Genomic DNA, 15,025 nt, shown 5'->3' on the forward strand with positions numbered 1-15,025 from the left:
TCTGAGCTTTTTTTTTTTTTTTGAGTTGGAGTCTCACTCTGTCACCCAGCCTGGAGTGCAGTGGCCACTCCTGAACACCGCAGCCTCGACCTGCTGGGCTCCAGTGATCCTTCCACCTCAGCCTTCCAAGTAGCTAGAACTACAGGCGGTTGCTACCACGCTCGGCTAATTTTTTGATTTATTGTAGAGCTGAGGTCTCGCCAAGTTGCCCAAGCAGGTCTCGAACCCATGGGCTCAGGTAATCCACTCACCTCAGCCTCCCTAGGCGTGGGATTATAGGCTGAGCCACCGAGCCCGGCTTCTCTTGAGCTTTTTAGAGGCCAGCTTTCACCCTGAGAGTCAGCCAAACTGCCTACTGTGATGTTACTCGTCCCAGACCACTCGGCAGGAACTCTGCTATAAATTTCACAAATCACAGCATCCAATTTACAAACTTGCAGAAGGCAAATGAGCTTCCAGGTCAGGGAGGCACAGAGCAGTCTTCCGGGGCCTTGGAAGCTGTGAGGGGTCTGAGCACAACCACAGTCCCACCTCCTGCCAGTACTGCCTGGAGAGGTCCGGGAACTTCCTGGTCGAGGAGAAACAATATTCTCTTCTAATTGTCTGTAACAGAATTCATGTGTGGCAGAAGGAACTGGTAGTGACTCCCCATGACCCTCATGCCTCTTTGAAGCTAAAGAATTTACTTGGAGCTACTGACAGAGAGGCAGTCATAAAAAGGCCTCATGGCTTGGGTGTGATGCCATCAGCCCCCAGGCAGAGCAGGAAAGGGCACACAGCCACAACAGAAGGAGCATCTGCACAAGGGACAAGGTAAAGTCTCTAGGGGCTGTCACTGGCTGTAGACACCCACCACCCTGAAGTGCTGGAAGGGACATATGCAGTACAGGTGACAGGTCCAGCCTCTGACTGTCCCTCAGGCTTGCCCAAAGCCTGCCTTATGGAGCTGGAGAGAACAGGGTGGGGGTTATGCGAGTTGGGCGTGACAGTGGGGTTCTCAGGTCCACTCACCAAAATCCCATAGCACACTGGTCTCCTGGACGCCCACCATACCTCACACATCCCTTTACTGATGTGGAAGTCCCACTGCCAAACACCAGCCTTCATGCTGCTGAGGACAGGCACTAGCTCTCGTGTGGTATGTTCATGGCTAGGCACGTTCTGGCTGTTCAGCACTTGGTTATTCAGCTGAATCCATCTGGTCACCACACACACCATTAGCTCTATGGAAAAATGTTCTCAATGTTGACACAACTGAGTTACAAGTCCACTTAGCTGACCCCAATGTTTCTGATGAGTAGGTACAGGAAAAAAATAAGACAAGAGAGAGGGGATGACAAATGACTTTTGGGACGCAGGCAACTGTCAACTGGGAGGTACTTGTATTAGGTAAAAGCAACATCAGTTGTTAAATACCTTTCTATGAACAAATGACTTCTGACAGGAATTCTGGGGAAGAAACAGGCAGTATTCACTCTAATTCTCTGCTTGTGAATGTGTTTGTCACTCATGTTACTCTTTTTAAAAACTTTTCTCAAAGGGGTTTCAGAACTACTAGGGCAGAAAAAACATTTTGTTAACACGATCTCAGAACTTCCTTCCCAGTCAGATCTTAGGTGCTATTAGTTCAGTTTTCTTTGCTATTCCTGATAAAACAGTGTCCCATCAACCTATTTTGTTTCCACCAGTAAACGAAAGCCTCATCTCCATGTAAACCATGCAGACTTGGCAAAGGGTCCCACAAGCCACTAGAGATCTTCGTGGACAGATAAGGTTCTCCTCCAAGCCCAGACTTACTTCACGCTGTTTGTAAAACACTAGGTTTAGGATGTAAAATAATTAGATTTATTACTGTGAGACTCACTACCAGCCCACTCATGGAAAATTCCACTTCGTGGCAAATGTTTCTATACACCAGGCTATTGATTTAGAGTAAGTGATCATGGTAGAGGGAAGGACTCCAGAGATTTCAGGAAAAAAAAAATTTCAGAAACTTTTCATCTTGTTTTTAAAACAGTTAAATTGCCAGTTTTCCTTACTGAAGAAGGGAGAGGAAAAAAAGGCTTAACCAAGTAGAACTGAAAACTAAGAGAGCAGCTGTCTTGTGGGGGCGAGGAGGGAGGGGGCGCTGCAGTAATCAATCTTCATGCGCTTCTAAAGTAGAGAAAGAATTTTCCCTGTTCCCGAGCACTCAAGGATGTACAAGAGGGCGTTTTCTGCTGAGAGGGTGGAGGGAGCCCAGAAGCCCTCTCCCTGCTGCCAAGCTCAGATTCCAGGTGATCTGCTCCCTTCCATGGACGTTTGTTCTGCTCTCAGTCCCTCAAAAGTGACCACCTCCAGTGGCGGAGGACAGTGTCACATCAGGAGCAGCCCAGGGGGACAGCAGCAGCCTAGAAGACAACAGTCAATGGTCCAGAACCAATGGGACCTGGATAGTGTTTCATTCAGTCGCTTAATCAGTAGTTACAGGGCAGCCTCCAAGGGCTGGGTCTCCTCGAAGGCATTCAGTAGTTACAGGGCAGCCTCCAAGGGCTGGGTCTCCTCGAAGGCATTGCCTTTACGGAGTGAAGAAGGCAGACCTGCCCCTGCCCCGTAGGGTTCCTGTTCTCGAGACACAAGTCACAGAAGTAATTAGGCAGGGAGAGGCGTTTTTGATTCTTAAGTTCAACTTTGAATACAACTGAAAGCAGCCAGATGTCATGGTGCAAGCCTGTGGCCCCAGGTATTCAGGAGACCAAGGTAGGAGTTCAAGACCAGTCTAGGAAACATAGAAAGACCTCAACTCAAAACAAGCAAGCAAGCAAACAAAAAAGAAACAGAAAGCAAGACCCGGCCAAATGTCAAAAAATAAAAATAAAAAACCCTGAAAATACTGAGCTTACTCTAAATAAAACTGTTACCTCAGATCCAGCACTGAATCAGGGGACAGAATGGAAGGCTGGGCTCTGAGCCAGGATATCCTGGAGGGTTCCTTCTCTCTCTGTGCCTCAGTCTCCTGTCTGGAAGGGCATCAGTCACCCTTTCCTAGAGTCATGCCTTCGTGGAAAAGAGTTTGAGCTCAACTGAAGCTCTGAATGGGGTACCTCACTTTAAGGAACACTGTGAGATGATTGTGTCCAGGGCTCGACACTTGGATCAGAGCCAGTCTTCCTGTCCCTAAGCAGCTGCCAGTGAGAGGTGGGAAGATACACAGCACCCTTGCTGGTGGATGCATAAAGACAGGCTACTGGATCAAACCCAAGAAGCTGTAATACTGCATGTCAGAGAGGTGGCGAGATGCTTCTTTATAACAGAGGGAAAGATGACATTTCTACCCAGCAGTGGCCAGGTTAGCGATGGTAAGAGTATGAAGATCAAGAAAAATGAAGTTTAGCTTCTGTGTTGTTAGAACCTCAGACATACATTTCAGAGGAGACTTTGTCTTCAGGAAGAATGCTATCATGACAAGGAGGTGATACTTATTGTGCCTAGTCAGGCTTGCTTCCTGTCAGCAGTGGCATTTTCAACAGCAGGGGTATTAAAAAAGAAAAAAAAAGTCAGCTAATGAGGGACTTCATAAACCGTTGCTGCTTTATGTAGGCTTCTTAGAGTATTGCAGTCTGGATGGTCGGCAGATAAAAATATGGCTGAAGCACGAATCACTCATTGCCTGTGGTCTGTCTTCCACCCAGAGTTTCACAAGAGACGTGGAAGGTTCTTGCACTGGCCCTGGCCGCCTTCTGCTCTCTCCTCCTTCACCCAGAGCTGTCATTCACTAAGAACGTGTTGCTAAGGAGTGGCTCACTCTGGTTTTCCTAGTAGCCTGGAATTTTTCCAGAGGCATGAAAAGTCCCCATGAAAGCAGCACCCTGGTTTCTAATCACCTTCCTGATCTGAGCTGGGGCTGCTGTGCAAAGCATCAGAGGCAGAATGTGGAGGAGTAAGGTTAGGGAAGAGGATGGGAGCAGCCTGGGAGGCCAGCTGGGGTTTGGAAATATGGGAGAAGTCAGCAGGCCTGAGGGAGGCGTTTCAGAGCAACGTGGCCATAAGCAAGTCATCAGGGCGGTCCGTAGCGGCTGTCCAGATTACCTTCCATCCTCTCTGGTGTGTGACCACGACGGGATGGCTGCACAAAGGAATTCAGCCAGTCCTTTCTTTTGAAATCTGACAAGAAGTGACACTTCCAAATTAAGAAGACTGTTACAGCCATGCCAATGTTTGGGGTTTTATTTATTACAAAGAAAAAGAAAAAAAGAGCTACACAACGCTGCCATCCCTCCTTCCTACCATGACAAGATGCCATAGTTCAGAAACTGTGATCTCCATCCCACATCAAGTATTTAAAGAAGAGTCACGAAGGAATTCTAGAAAGAAGAAAAGTGCTTTGAAAACGCTGTGTAAAGGGATTTTGTGGGACTGTGTGGGATCCTCAAAGGTGGGCTTGGGTTTACTTTGCCCACGTTCACTGAGTCAAAGTCAGGAAGAGGTGCAAGACCCTATGAGTCTCCCCATGCAGGGGCCCTGTCCTCTCCAACAAACGGGGTCTGGCTGCAGCACACGCCGTGACAAAATGTTCGCTGTGGGCTCTCGCTGAGTAGCTGCTGAGAAAGAAAATTCTTATGTGGGTCCTCCGCCTACTCATCCGTGCCCTGTACGACAGTTTCTCAGTTACATAAAACCCTGTTTCAACACTCACAGTCTGAGAGGACGAGCACAGTGATGTAATGCTTACAGTCATGGACCAAAATATGGTATTCGGGTGAGAAACAAATAAAAGCAAGCTCTGTGGGGAACTACCACATCAAGGAGCGAAGATTAAAGGGCTGGGCACAGATGAGCTACTAGAACAGATGAAAAGGACCGAGATTCCTCAGAAGACAGACATGGGTGCTGGCCGTCAACTTCATCCAACCTCTTGTCTGTTCTGAGTGGATACGAGAAAAATGACAATATCTTTGACATGTGGATATTTACATAACTCAAAGGTTGCCGAGTCATATCCACAGGAACATATAGTTTTGATACCAGAAAAAATTATGAGCACATTTAATCCAGCCTGTTTATTTTATGTACAAGAAACGTGGTCGGGTGTAGTGGCTCAAGCCTGGAATCCCAGCACTTTGGGAGGCCAAGGCAAGAGGATTGCCTGAGCCCAGGGGTTTGAGACCAGCCTGGGCAACTTGGTGAGACCTCGTCTCTACAATAAAATTAAAAACAGCCGGGTACATGTCTATAGTTCCAGTTACTTAGAAGGCTGAGGCACGGCCTGGCTTGGTGGCCCAGTCTGTAATCCCAGCACTTTGGGAGGCCGAGGCGAGTGGATTGCCTGAGCCCGCAGGTTCGAGACCTGCCTGGGCAACTTGGCGAGACCTCATCTCTACAATAAATCAAAAAATTAGCTGGGCATGGTAGTGCACACCTATAGTTCCAGTTACTTAGAAGGCTGAGGCACGGCCTGGCTTGGTGGCCCAGTCTGTAATCCCAGCACTTTGGGAGGCCGAGGCGAGTGGATTGCCTGAGCCCGCAGGTTCGAGACCTGCCTGGGCAACTTGGCGAGACCTCATCTCTACAATAAATCAAAAAATTAGCTGGGCATGGTAGTGCACACCTATAGTTCCAGTTACTTAGAAGGCTGAGGCACGGCCTGGCTTGGTGGCCCAGTCTGTAATCCCAGCACTTTGGGAGGCCGAGGCGAGTGGATTGCCTGAGCCCGCAGGTTCGAGACCTGCCTGGGCAACTTGGCGAGACCTCATCTCTACAATAAATCAAAAAATTAGCTGGGCATGGTAGTGCACACCTATAGTTCCAGTTACTTAGAAGGCTGAGGCACGGCCTGGCTTGGTGGCCCAGTCTGTAATCCCAGCACTTTGGGAGGCCGAGGCGAGTGGATTGCCTGAGCCCGCAGGTTCGAGACCTGCCTGGGCAACTTGGCGAGACCTCATCTCTACAATAAATCAAAAAATTAGCTGGGCATGGTAGTGCACACCTATAGTTCCAGTTACTTAGAAGGCTGAGGCACGGCCTGGCTTGGTGGCCCAGTCTGTAATCCCAGCACTTTGGGAGGCCGAGGCGAGTGGATTGCCTGAGCCCGCAGGTTCGAGACCTGCCTGGGCAACTTGGCGAGACCTCATCTCTACAATAAATCAAAAAATTAGCTGGGCATGGTAGTGCACACCTATAGTTCCAGTTACTTAGAAGGCTGAGGCACGGCCTGGCTTGGTGGCCCAGTCTGTAATCCCAGCACTTTGGGAGGCCGAGGCGAGTGGATTGCCTGAGCCCGCAGGTTCGAGACCTGCCTGGGCAACTTGGCGAGACCTCATCTCTACAATAAATCAAAAAATTAGCTGGGCATGGTAGTGCACACCTATAGTTCCAGTTACTTAGAAGGCTGAGGCACGGCCTGGCTTGGTGGCCCAGTCTGTAATCCCAGCACTTTGGGAGGCCGAGGCGAGTGGATTGCCTGAGCCCGCAGGTTCGAGACCTGCCTGGGCAACTTGGCGAGACCTCATCTCTACAATAAATCAAAAAATTAGCTGGGCATGGTAGTGCACACCTATAGTTCCAGTTACTTAGAAGGCTGAGGCACGGCCTGGCTTGGTGGCCCAGTCTGTAATCCCAGCACTTTGGGAGGCCGAGGCGAGTGGATTGCCTGAGCCCGCAGGTTCGAGACCCGCCTGGGGACAAATAAAAAATGAGCTGGGTGTGGTAAAGCACGCCTGTAGTTCTGGCTCCTTGGAAGGCTGAGGTGGAAGGATCGCCGGAGCCCAGCAGGTGGAGGCTGCAGCAGCTGGGAGCATGCCACTGCACTCCAGTCTGGGCAACAGAGTGAAACTCCAAATCAACAACAAAAAAAGGAATTGGGAAGAAGACTGAGGTGGAAGGATCACCTGAGCCCAGCAGGTCGATGCTGGGGTGGCTGTGAGCATGCCACTGCATTCCAGCCTGGGCGATGGAGTGAGAACCAGAAAAAAAAGAAAAAAGAAAAAAAGAAACAGAAAGTCCAGGAATTTTTTGTTTGTTTGCTTTTAGAGATAAGGTATTGTTCGGTCACCCAGGCTGAAGTGCAGTAGCATGATCGCAGCTCACTGCAGCGTTGAACTCCTGGGCCTAAGCAATCCTCCCATCCCCGCCTCCAGAGTAGCTGGAACTATAGGCACATGCCACTATACCTGGCTAATTTTTTTTTTTTCCCATTTTTTTGTAGCAATGGAGTCTTGCTACATTGCCCAGACTGGTCTTCAACTCCTGGGCTCAAGAGATCCTCTTGTCTCAACCACACCCAGGGATTTAAGTGAAAGGCTTAGGCCTTCCTCTTAGCCAACCAATGACAGAGACATGCAGGATACTTGCATTTGAGTCCTCCTGCTATAGCTGCCACCAACTACAGGCTGGTGGTCTTCAGAACGGAGGTCCTCGTCCCAACACTTTGCTGGCTGGACCCTCTGGTTTCCAAGAGCTCACCATAATCTCAAGTCCCAGATCAAGTCCTAAAAATGTGGTGATCCCTGAATTGATATCATTCCTCTAACTTGGCAAAAAAAAAATGCTGAGATGTTGACCAACTGTTCTCCATCTCCACTTAGAGAAGAACAAGATGGAACGTGATTAAACTATTTTAGGCAAGTTAAGGCACAGCTAGACCAAAGACATCTGCCATGGCTGTGCAGGCAACATGGCAACTAAGTTCTGGAAGGAACTGGTACAACTCTTCCCGACAGCTTCAGTAACAAAGTCAGCCACCACCCAAAGAACCAAGGTGCAGTTCTGCTTATAAGCAGAACGAGGGTCCAGAGGCAAATGCTTTTTCCTATTTCTGAGTGACATTCATAATGGAAGAGTGTGGTTATGATCATGCACACCAAATGAAATATTGCTTCATGAGGAGTCCTCACGAAAGAAGCTCGATGAAAAAAATTTCTCACTTTGCTCAAAAACATCATACAGCAGTTAAAGTCTCCTCTCCTTTTCTCAAATGAAGTTTAGGATTCCTGAAATCACCTGCCAGGAAGAGAGCAACATGCTTGCCCTTGCTCTTGGGAGACACTTTGCCACTTGATCTACAAGGTTTGAAGTTTTTCTAAGATAGTTTACTTTTCTTTCTGAATCTAAGAGAACTAAACCCACAGAAGCTAAAAAATTGTATCCGTGTGCAAATAGCAACATTAATAAATAAAAACAACTCCAGCCTGGGCAACATAGCAAAACCCTATCTTTACAAAAAATTTTTTAAAAATAGCCAGGCATGTTGGTGCGTGCCTATAGTCCCAGCTATCTGAGAGGCCGAGGCGGGAGGATCAGATCACTGGAGCCCAAGAGTTCAAGGCTACAGTAGCTATGATCATGCCACTGCACTTCCAGTTTGCGCAACAGGGTGAGACCCTATCTCAAAAAAAAAGGAAAAAAGAAAAGAAAAAGAACAACAGGTTCTCCTCTCCCAAGTAGGAGTGTATCTGCAGTCTCCCGTGTCTTATCAGATACGTGGTTGACATATGTGCTTTCTGTCACTTGCTACTGATGTTTAGCGAGTCAAGAGAACCCATTTAGATATTTTAATTAATGCAACTGAGAAAGTAGCATAAGTAATTTCACTGACTTTCTCAGCTCTGACTTTTATCTCTTACTGGTGACACCAAGGGGAATGTTACTTGACATGTGACATTAAACGGATTCCAAATCCAGGCCAGTATCGTACTGACAGCCACCATGTTATCCCGAGGAGCTGATTTCCACCAGATGGGCCCACTGCTTCTCCCGCCTTACTGCCAAGCGCTTGCTTCCACCAGCCCTCTCTCCAGACCCAGCGAGCCTGCTAGTTCTCCCAGATCCCACGAGAAGCAAGCCATGACTCTGGGCCTCTCTCCTGCTGCTCGCCCTGTATCTGGAACTCTCCGGCTCTCTGCCTCGGCTCTACCCTTTCTCCAAATCCTGCTTCCTCCAAGAGTTTCCCCTGGTGACGCCAGCCCCTGAAGATCCCTCTCATGCCTCTGCTTCTGAAATACAGCAGTTACTGTATATTTGAAACACGCTCCCTTGTGCGGGTCTGCACTGCCCACCTGCCACAATTTCTTGGCCCATGAGCCGCCTGCAGCCCAGGGTCATGGACAGAGGGATGCCCGTCACCTCCTGCTATCAGCGAGTGACATGCTGTCTCCATGGGCCGTGGCTCCTTATAAAGGGTGTGGAAAATCTGGGCAGCCACTCCAAGTCAAAGGGTAAAGTCCAAATGCTTCCATTCCTATTGCCTTCTCTGGTCGTGCCCTGCGCATTGGGATACTTGGAAAAAAGAGTCTTTTTTATGGTTTATGTGTTATCAGAGAGCTCATTTAAATTGAAGTAATAATGCTGGCAGAATTAACTATTCAGCTGAACAGTCATTTAGATAATAATAAAAATAAAACAATGGTTCACAAATTGAAACCAGCACTTCTGCCTATAAAGGGAACTAAAGCTATAAAGTTGTGATTACCCTGGGGGAAATGGAAGCTTTTCCTCTTCCTACACTCACACCTTTCTCCTAAATCCAAAGACAAGTGTCAGGCTGGAAACAGACAGCAACCTTTGCCTCTGGCATGGGCTCGGTGGACAGTGTGGCCCCTAGCATCTCGAAACGCCCTCTCTCCCTTGTCTCTCTTGGCTGGGTTCTGCTCTGGTCAAATGAAAAACTTCCCAGCCAGGATGAGGCTTCAGCTTCTTTGCCCAAAAGTCAAAATGGCGTCCCAAGAGCCTTGTAGGAGAAGCCACTGCTGGGGGAGGGGGCGGGCAGCTGTTTCCAGCTCTAGGGTTGACATCACACTGGTGTACACTAAGCAAGACCTGTTCACCTTCCTCCAGGCATTCCTTTAACTGCAGGGTTCCCAGAGACTTAATTAGCAGTTAAATAAATTTATAACTCAAGGTCCTCAAAACATTTGGCCAATACTGAGTCCTCCTCTTCCTTGACAAGTGGCAGCAATTGACATGTGATACCTTCTCCTTGAAGCTCTTCACTCGGCCACTAGGACACCACACTCTCCCGTTCTCCTGCTTCACCAGCTGTCCCTTCTCTGTCACAGTCCTCCTGACCTCTCAGCCAGGATGACCCCAGGACTCAGCTCTGGCACCTTTCCTCATCTTCATCACCCCCTCCTGGAGGGCTCATTCGTGCTCATGGCTAGTTAACACCTCTCCAAAACAGCCAATGCTCCCTGGAGGATACTGCGTTTGTGAATCTGCCTACTGGTTATAATTTATTTATCACCCTGAGTCAATCCATGTGTGCTTTGCTATTGTCTGTGGATATGGGCAGAGCAGCCCAAGATTTGAGTATATTTCAAGTTAAGGTGGAACAGGAGACACTTGCTTCTTGTTTCAGCTCAGACTGTAACAAGGGTCCTCTCCTTCTCCACTTCAGGACTTCCTTGTGGAAAACGGCCCCAGGCATCGTGCTGAAGTGCCATCCAGTGCTCTAAAGTGCAAGAAGGCTGTGATGTGTTTCACTGAGAAACTGTTAGAGAAGCTTCCTTCAGGCAAGAGTTACAGTCCGTGGGCCATGAGTCCAGCATGAGTGCCTTGACCGTATATAATAAACGGGGCATCTTTGAACAGAAACACACATCAATAACAGGTCATATATTGATCGGCTGATGAAAGTGACCAGAGGTTCCTGCGTTTCCTTAGGGGCAATGGGTCAGTATTCACTAAAACTCAGTGTTCACAGCTGCTTTCTAGAACATAACGATGCGAATAAGTAGAACAGACTGTATGTGGTTCCAGACCGGATCCTTCCCCAGAACTCCAGACTCACGTTCCAGCTGCCTTGACACAGCAAGTTTTGACTAACCAAAACCCAACTCCTCCTGGCCCTTTGGGAATGTGCCCATCCCATGGGCTCTCCCCAAGAAAAGGCAACTGAACCTTCCAGGTGCTCAGGCCAAAAACCCTTAGAATTATTCTTGGCCTCTTTCTCTCAAACCCTGCTTTCAATCTTTCAGGAAATCTTGAAGATAGCGCCCTTGAAATACATCTGGAATCTGACAGCTTCTTGGCACTTCTGCTGCAGCCAGCCTGGTCCAAGCCCCGACTATTTCTCACCTGATCAATGCCAGGGTCTTCTTCTCACTGGTCTCCTTCTTCCACCCTGACCTGATCCTCCCCGGGCCGGCTGTCCCAAGGCCAGTCCTTGTTCTAGAGGGATTCTGAAGCCTTAACTCAGAAGCCTCTGATGGCTACCCATTACGGGGTAACAAAAAGTCTTTACAGTGAAATCCTGGTCCACACCCCCTGCCCACGACTTTTCTGATTTTTACCCTCTTTTCCTTCTTGTCCCTCCTGCTCCTCACTGCGGGCCCACACACTCGGGCCTTCAGGCCTCTCCCTGTGCCTGGATGCTCTTCCCTCAAAGAACGGCACGCCAGCAGCTTCGCATCCATCTCATCTTTACCCCACGGTCACCCTCTCAGTGGGGGCTGCCCAATCACTCGTTGAACATCGGCACCGCCCTCTCGACACACACACCTCTTCCCTCTTCCCTGCTTCATTTTCTCCGCAGTACTGAAAGCCACCTAACACACATGTGAACTTTGCTATCTGCTTATAGTCTGTCTCCTTCCTGCTCAAATAGGTGCCATGGGGATGGAAAGTTTTGGTTTTTTTTTCCTTTTATTGATGCAACCCCAGTGCCTAAAACAGAAGGTAGGCACTAAGTAAATAATTCTTGAAGGGATGAGTAACGTAGCACTTACCATTCATGATTAAATCTACCTGCTTTCCCTCTCTCTTGCACAATACTGTTGAACACTTTGAGGTCAGCTGTACCTTATTTATATTTGTATCCTGACACCAGATACTGTACAGTCAGCCCTTGTATCCATGGATTCACCAACCGTGAATAGAATATATCTATCAGCAAATAAAAATAATACAAACGAAAACCAGTAAGGTATAACAACTATTTATTTACATAGCATTTACATTGTATTAGGTATTATAAGCTATCTAGAGATGATTTAAATTATGCAGAAGGACATGCCCCGGTTACACAGGCTAACACTACCCCCGGGCCCAGACCATTTTGCATCAAGGACTTGAGAATCTGCAGATTGTGTCATCTGAGGCGGCTGAGGGGACATGACTTGGAGTCAGAGCCCATAGTACTGAGAGATAACTGTACACAGCACACATCAGGAACTCAATAAATGCATGCTGAATGAATGGAAGGAGAAGAGAGAGAAACAATTGCTAGTATTCACGAGCCTTGTGTTTTTATTCAATTCAACAAGCGTCTGCACAAAGATGAATAAGACATAATCTCTGCTTGAGAAAAACCCACAGTGGAGTGGAGGAGGAGAGACACAGATAAATAGGGACCCTAATGCAATGTGACCAGAGTCGCGATGAAAAGGGGGCCAAGGAAAAGAACCAGAATGACGAAGGAGAGGATGGGGTAGCTGGAAAGCAGTTGAAGAAGGTAACATTTAAGCTGGGCTTTGATGGCTGAATAGGAGCTTGCCATGAAGACCGTGAGGGAGAAAACAGCCCAAGTTCAGCTGGGGACTGCCCACGGGATGTCCTTGTAGATACGAGTTCTTCACCCAGTCCCTTCCCTACCCTAAGGTTGTCTCCCTCTACCTGGGTCACTCCAGGTTCAGACTCCCCCAGGAGTCTCAGTGCTTAATAAATATGAACAATGGACTAATGTTAGTCCTAGAGTCCTACTCTCCACCCAACCCAAAGAACACTCAGTATCCGACAACAGAATTACCCAGTGGCTCCACTGACTACCATTTGGGGTAACAAGAGCAAGGGCCACTTCTAAACCCCTTTCCTGACTCACCAGCCATAGACACAGCAATCAACACAAACAGACCCCTCGAGGGCAGCACTTAAAAACCAGAGAACTGCCACTCATGGGCTCTGCCAACACCTAGAGAAGCAAAACTCACTTTAGAGAGTGTTGAAACTTTCCGACATCAGAGCCAAACACGAGATGCATGTGATGCATATGTAAATACGAACATGCCATGTCAGAACCCTTGAGCCACAGCCCAGGAGCCAACCTCCTGCAGGGACAGCTGGGCAGGCCACAGGATTTGCCACTCCTCAGCCTGGACACTTGGCTGGAAAGAGCAAAGCAAACACCGTCAGGGATACAGGGCACCATGGCCTAGCAGGCCTCCTCCCTTCTAATGTCTGTGATTCAGGGTGGTCAGAAGAGGCCAACCTTTCTCCCTCCATGTTTTTGGGTTTTTTTTGAGTTGGAGTCTCACTCAGTTGCCCAGACTGGAGTGCAGTGGCCGCTCCCGGCCACCGCAGCCTCACCTGCTGGGCTCCAGCGATCCTTCCGCCTCAGCCTTCCTAGTAGCCGGAATTACAGGCATGCGCTACCACACCCGGCTGATTTTTTGATTTATTGTAGAGATGAGGTCTTGCTGCCCAGGCAGGTCTCGAACCCGCGGGCTCAGGCAATCCACTCACCTCAGCCTCCCAAAGGCGCGGGATTACAGGCTGAGCCACCGAGCCCAGCTCTCCTTCCATGTTTTAAAGAGGCCTGAGAATAAGCTTGTCTCATCCATTTCTAATTGCTGCTGACTTCCACTTGGCCTGATGCCTTGGACCGAGCTGAGGAAATTCCACACGCACACCATGCACACCGACTTTCCGCCCCTGTCTCCACCCTGGGTGTCTGTCCTCCAGCCAGAGTCCAGGCCATTCCCACAACCATCATGGCGCTGTTCTGGAACACATAAGCGCTTACTCTGCCTTGAATCTCTACCACGGCCTGCACTGACCTCTTCAAAACGATCAGAGAGCAACCCTCGTTCTCTGCCTACTACTTATACACAATCCAGAGATATGAGTCCCCGCAAGACAGTACCCCCATGACTTCTCCCCTCTCAAGTTTTCACCATTAAATCTCCTTTCTCTGAATCTCTGTGGCTTCCTCCCGCCTCACCTTGTTTTCCACCCTCTTCAGCCTGCTCTCTTCTCCCCTCCTTGCAGTTACTTTGAAAACAGGCAGTTGTGACACACAAGTCTGATATGACGATGTAATTCTACGCCAGAACTTGAAGGGCCGTGAAGCGCCTCCAAAGTCATCTGGAGTTTCCCATAATGCTCCATGTCCCCCCAGCCCCACCCCTTTAGCTTGAGGCCAGCTCTCCTCAGCCTGCCTGGGAAGGTCCTGTGGTTATACCCAGAGACACACAAGAATGATGCTGTCACCGAATACTACCTCTTCTCTTTCAGGTGGGCTCACTTGCTGTGCTCGTGAAGAAAGGCCATCACGGTTTGCATGACAAGAATTCAGGCTTAATCTCCATTTTCCAACCTCACTGTTTTTCTTGCTTCAGACATACTTAGCTTGTGCCTTCTCCCTGTGTTAGGGCTCTGGCATGAGCTGGTGACTTCCCTGGAGTGCTGTCCTCTACTTCCCATGTGGCTGGCTGCTTCTTGTCACTAAAGCAACGTCCATGTCCCCTCCCCGTGCTCTCTGCCCCGCCCTACTTCCTCCTGATGCCTCCTTGTTCTTTCACGCACCCCCCTTTTTTTCTTTGTAGCACTTATGATCTAAATGACCCTGTTCACTTCTTTGTTCCTTTTTGCTGTCTGTTGCTCCAATGAAAAGTGTAAGCTCTATAAGAGCAGGCACTGGGTCTGTCTCTTCACTGCCTTGACCCCGGCGCCTACAGCAGCGCTGGGTACACAGGAGCCACTTCATGGACATTTGCTGAGTGAATGAATGCACGAATGTCAAGGAAGGTCTCAGAACAGTCCTACATAGTGCCAGTGGTCTTTCTCCAGGACCCCTGGAGACAAAGCATGAATCTCAGAGTCCAAGTGCTGAGACCTGGCAGTAGTCTTTCCTGCATTTTGTATGTTTGGCATAAAGAATCTGGAGTTATGGAAACACTTTAGTTCCTGGCGTCGCCAGGACAGACCAGGACTGACTGACTCCTGAGTGTGACCGTGTGGAGGTCTGAGTCAGCCTACTCCTGTGAATATTTTCTTCCCGCTGCTTCTACCAGTGTTTTGAAAGTTTTGTTGTCTGTACCATGTTGTCATCTAGCTA

At 48.8% G+C, this 15,025-nt stretch overlaps 1 protein-coding gene across 4 annotated transcripts in view; it reads right to left on the reverse strand.

The window, feature by feature from the left end:
• CAMK1D (calcium/calmodulin dependent protein kinase ID) overlaps positions 1-15,025 on the reverse strand; it is a 261,834-nt gene that overhangs the window by 39,108 nt on the left and 207,701 nt on the right. The gene's annotated exons all lie outside the window — the stretch shown is intronic.

The sequence above is a fragment of the Carlito syrichta genome, unplaced genomic scaffold, assembly GCF_000164805.1.
Source record: "Carlito syrichta isolate Samal-C Ts95f unplaced genomic scaffold, Tarsius_syrichta-2.0.1 Scaffold317080, whole genome shotgun sequence".
NCBI lineage: Eukaryota > Metazoa > Chordata > Mammalia > Primates > Tarsiidae > Carlito > Carlito syrichta.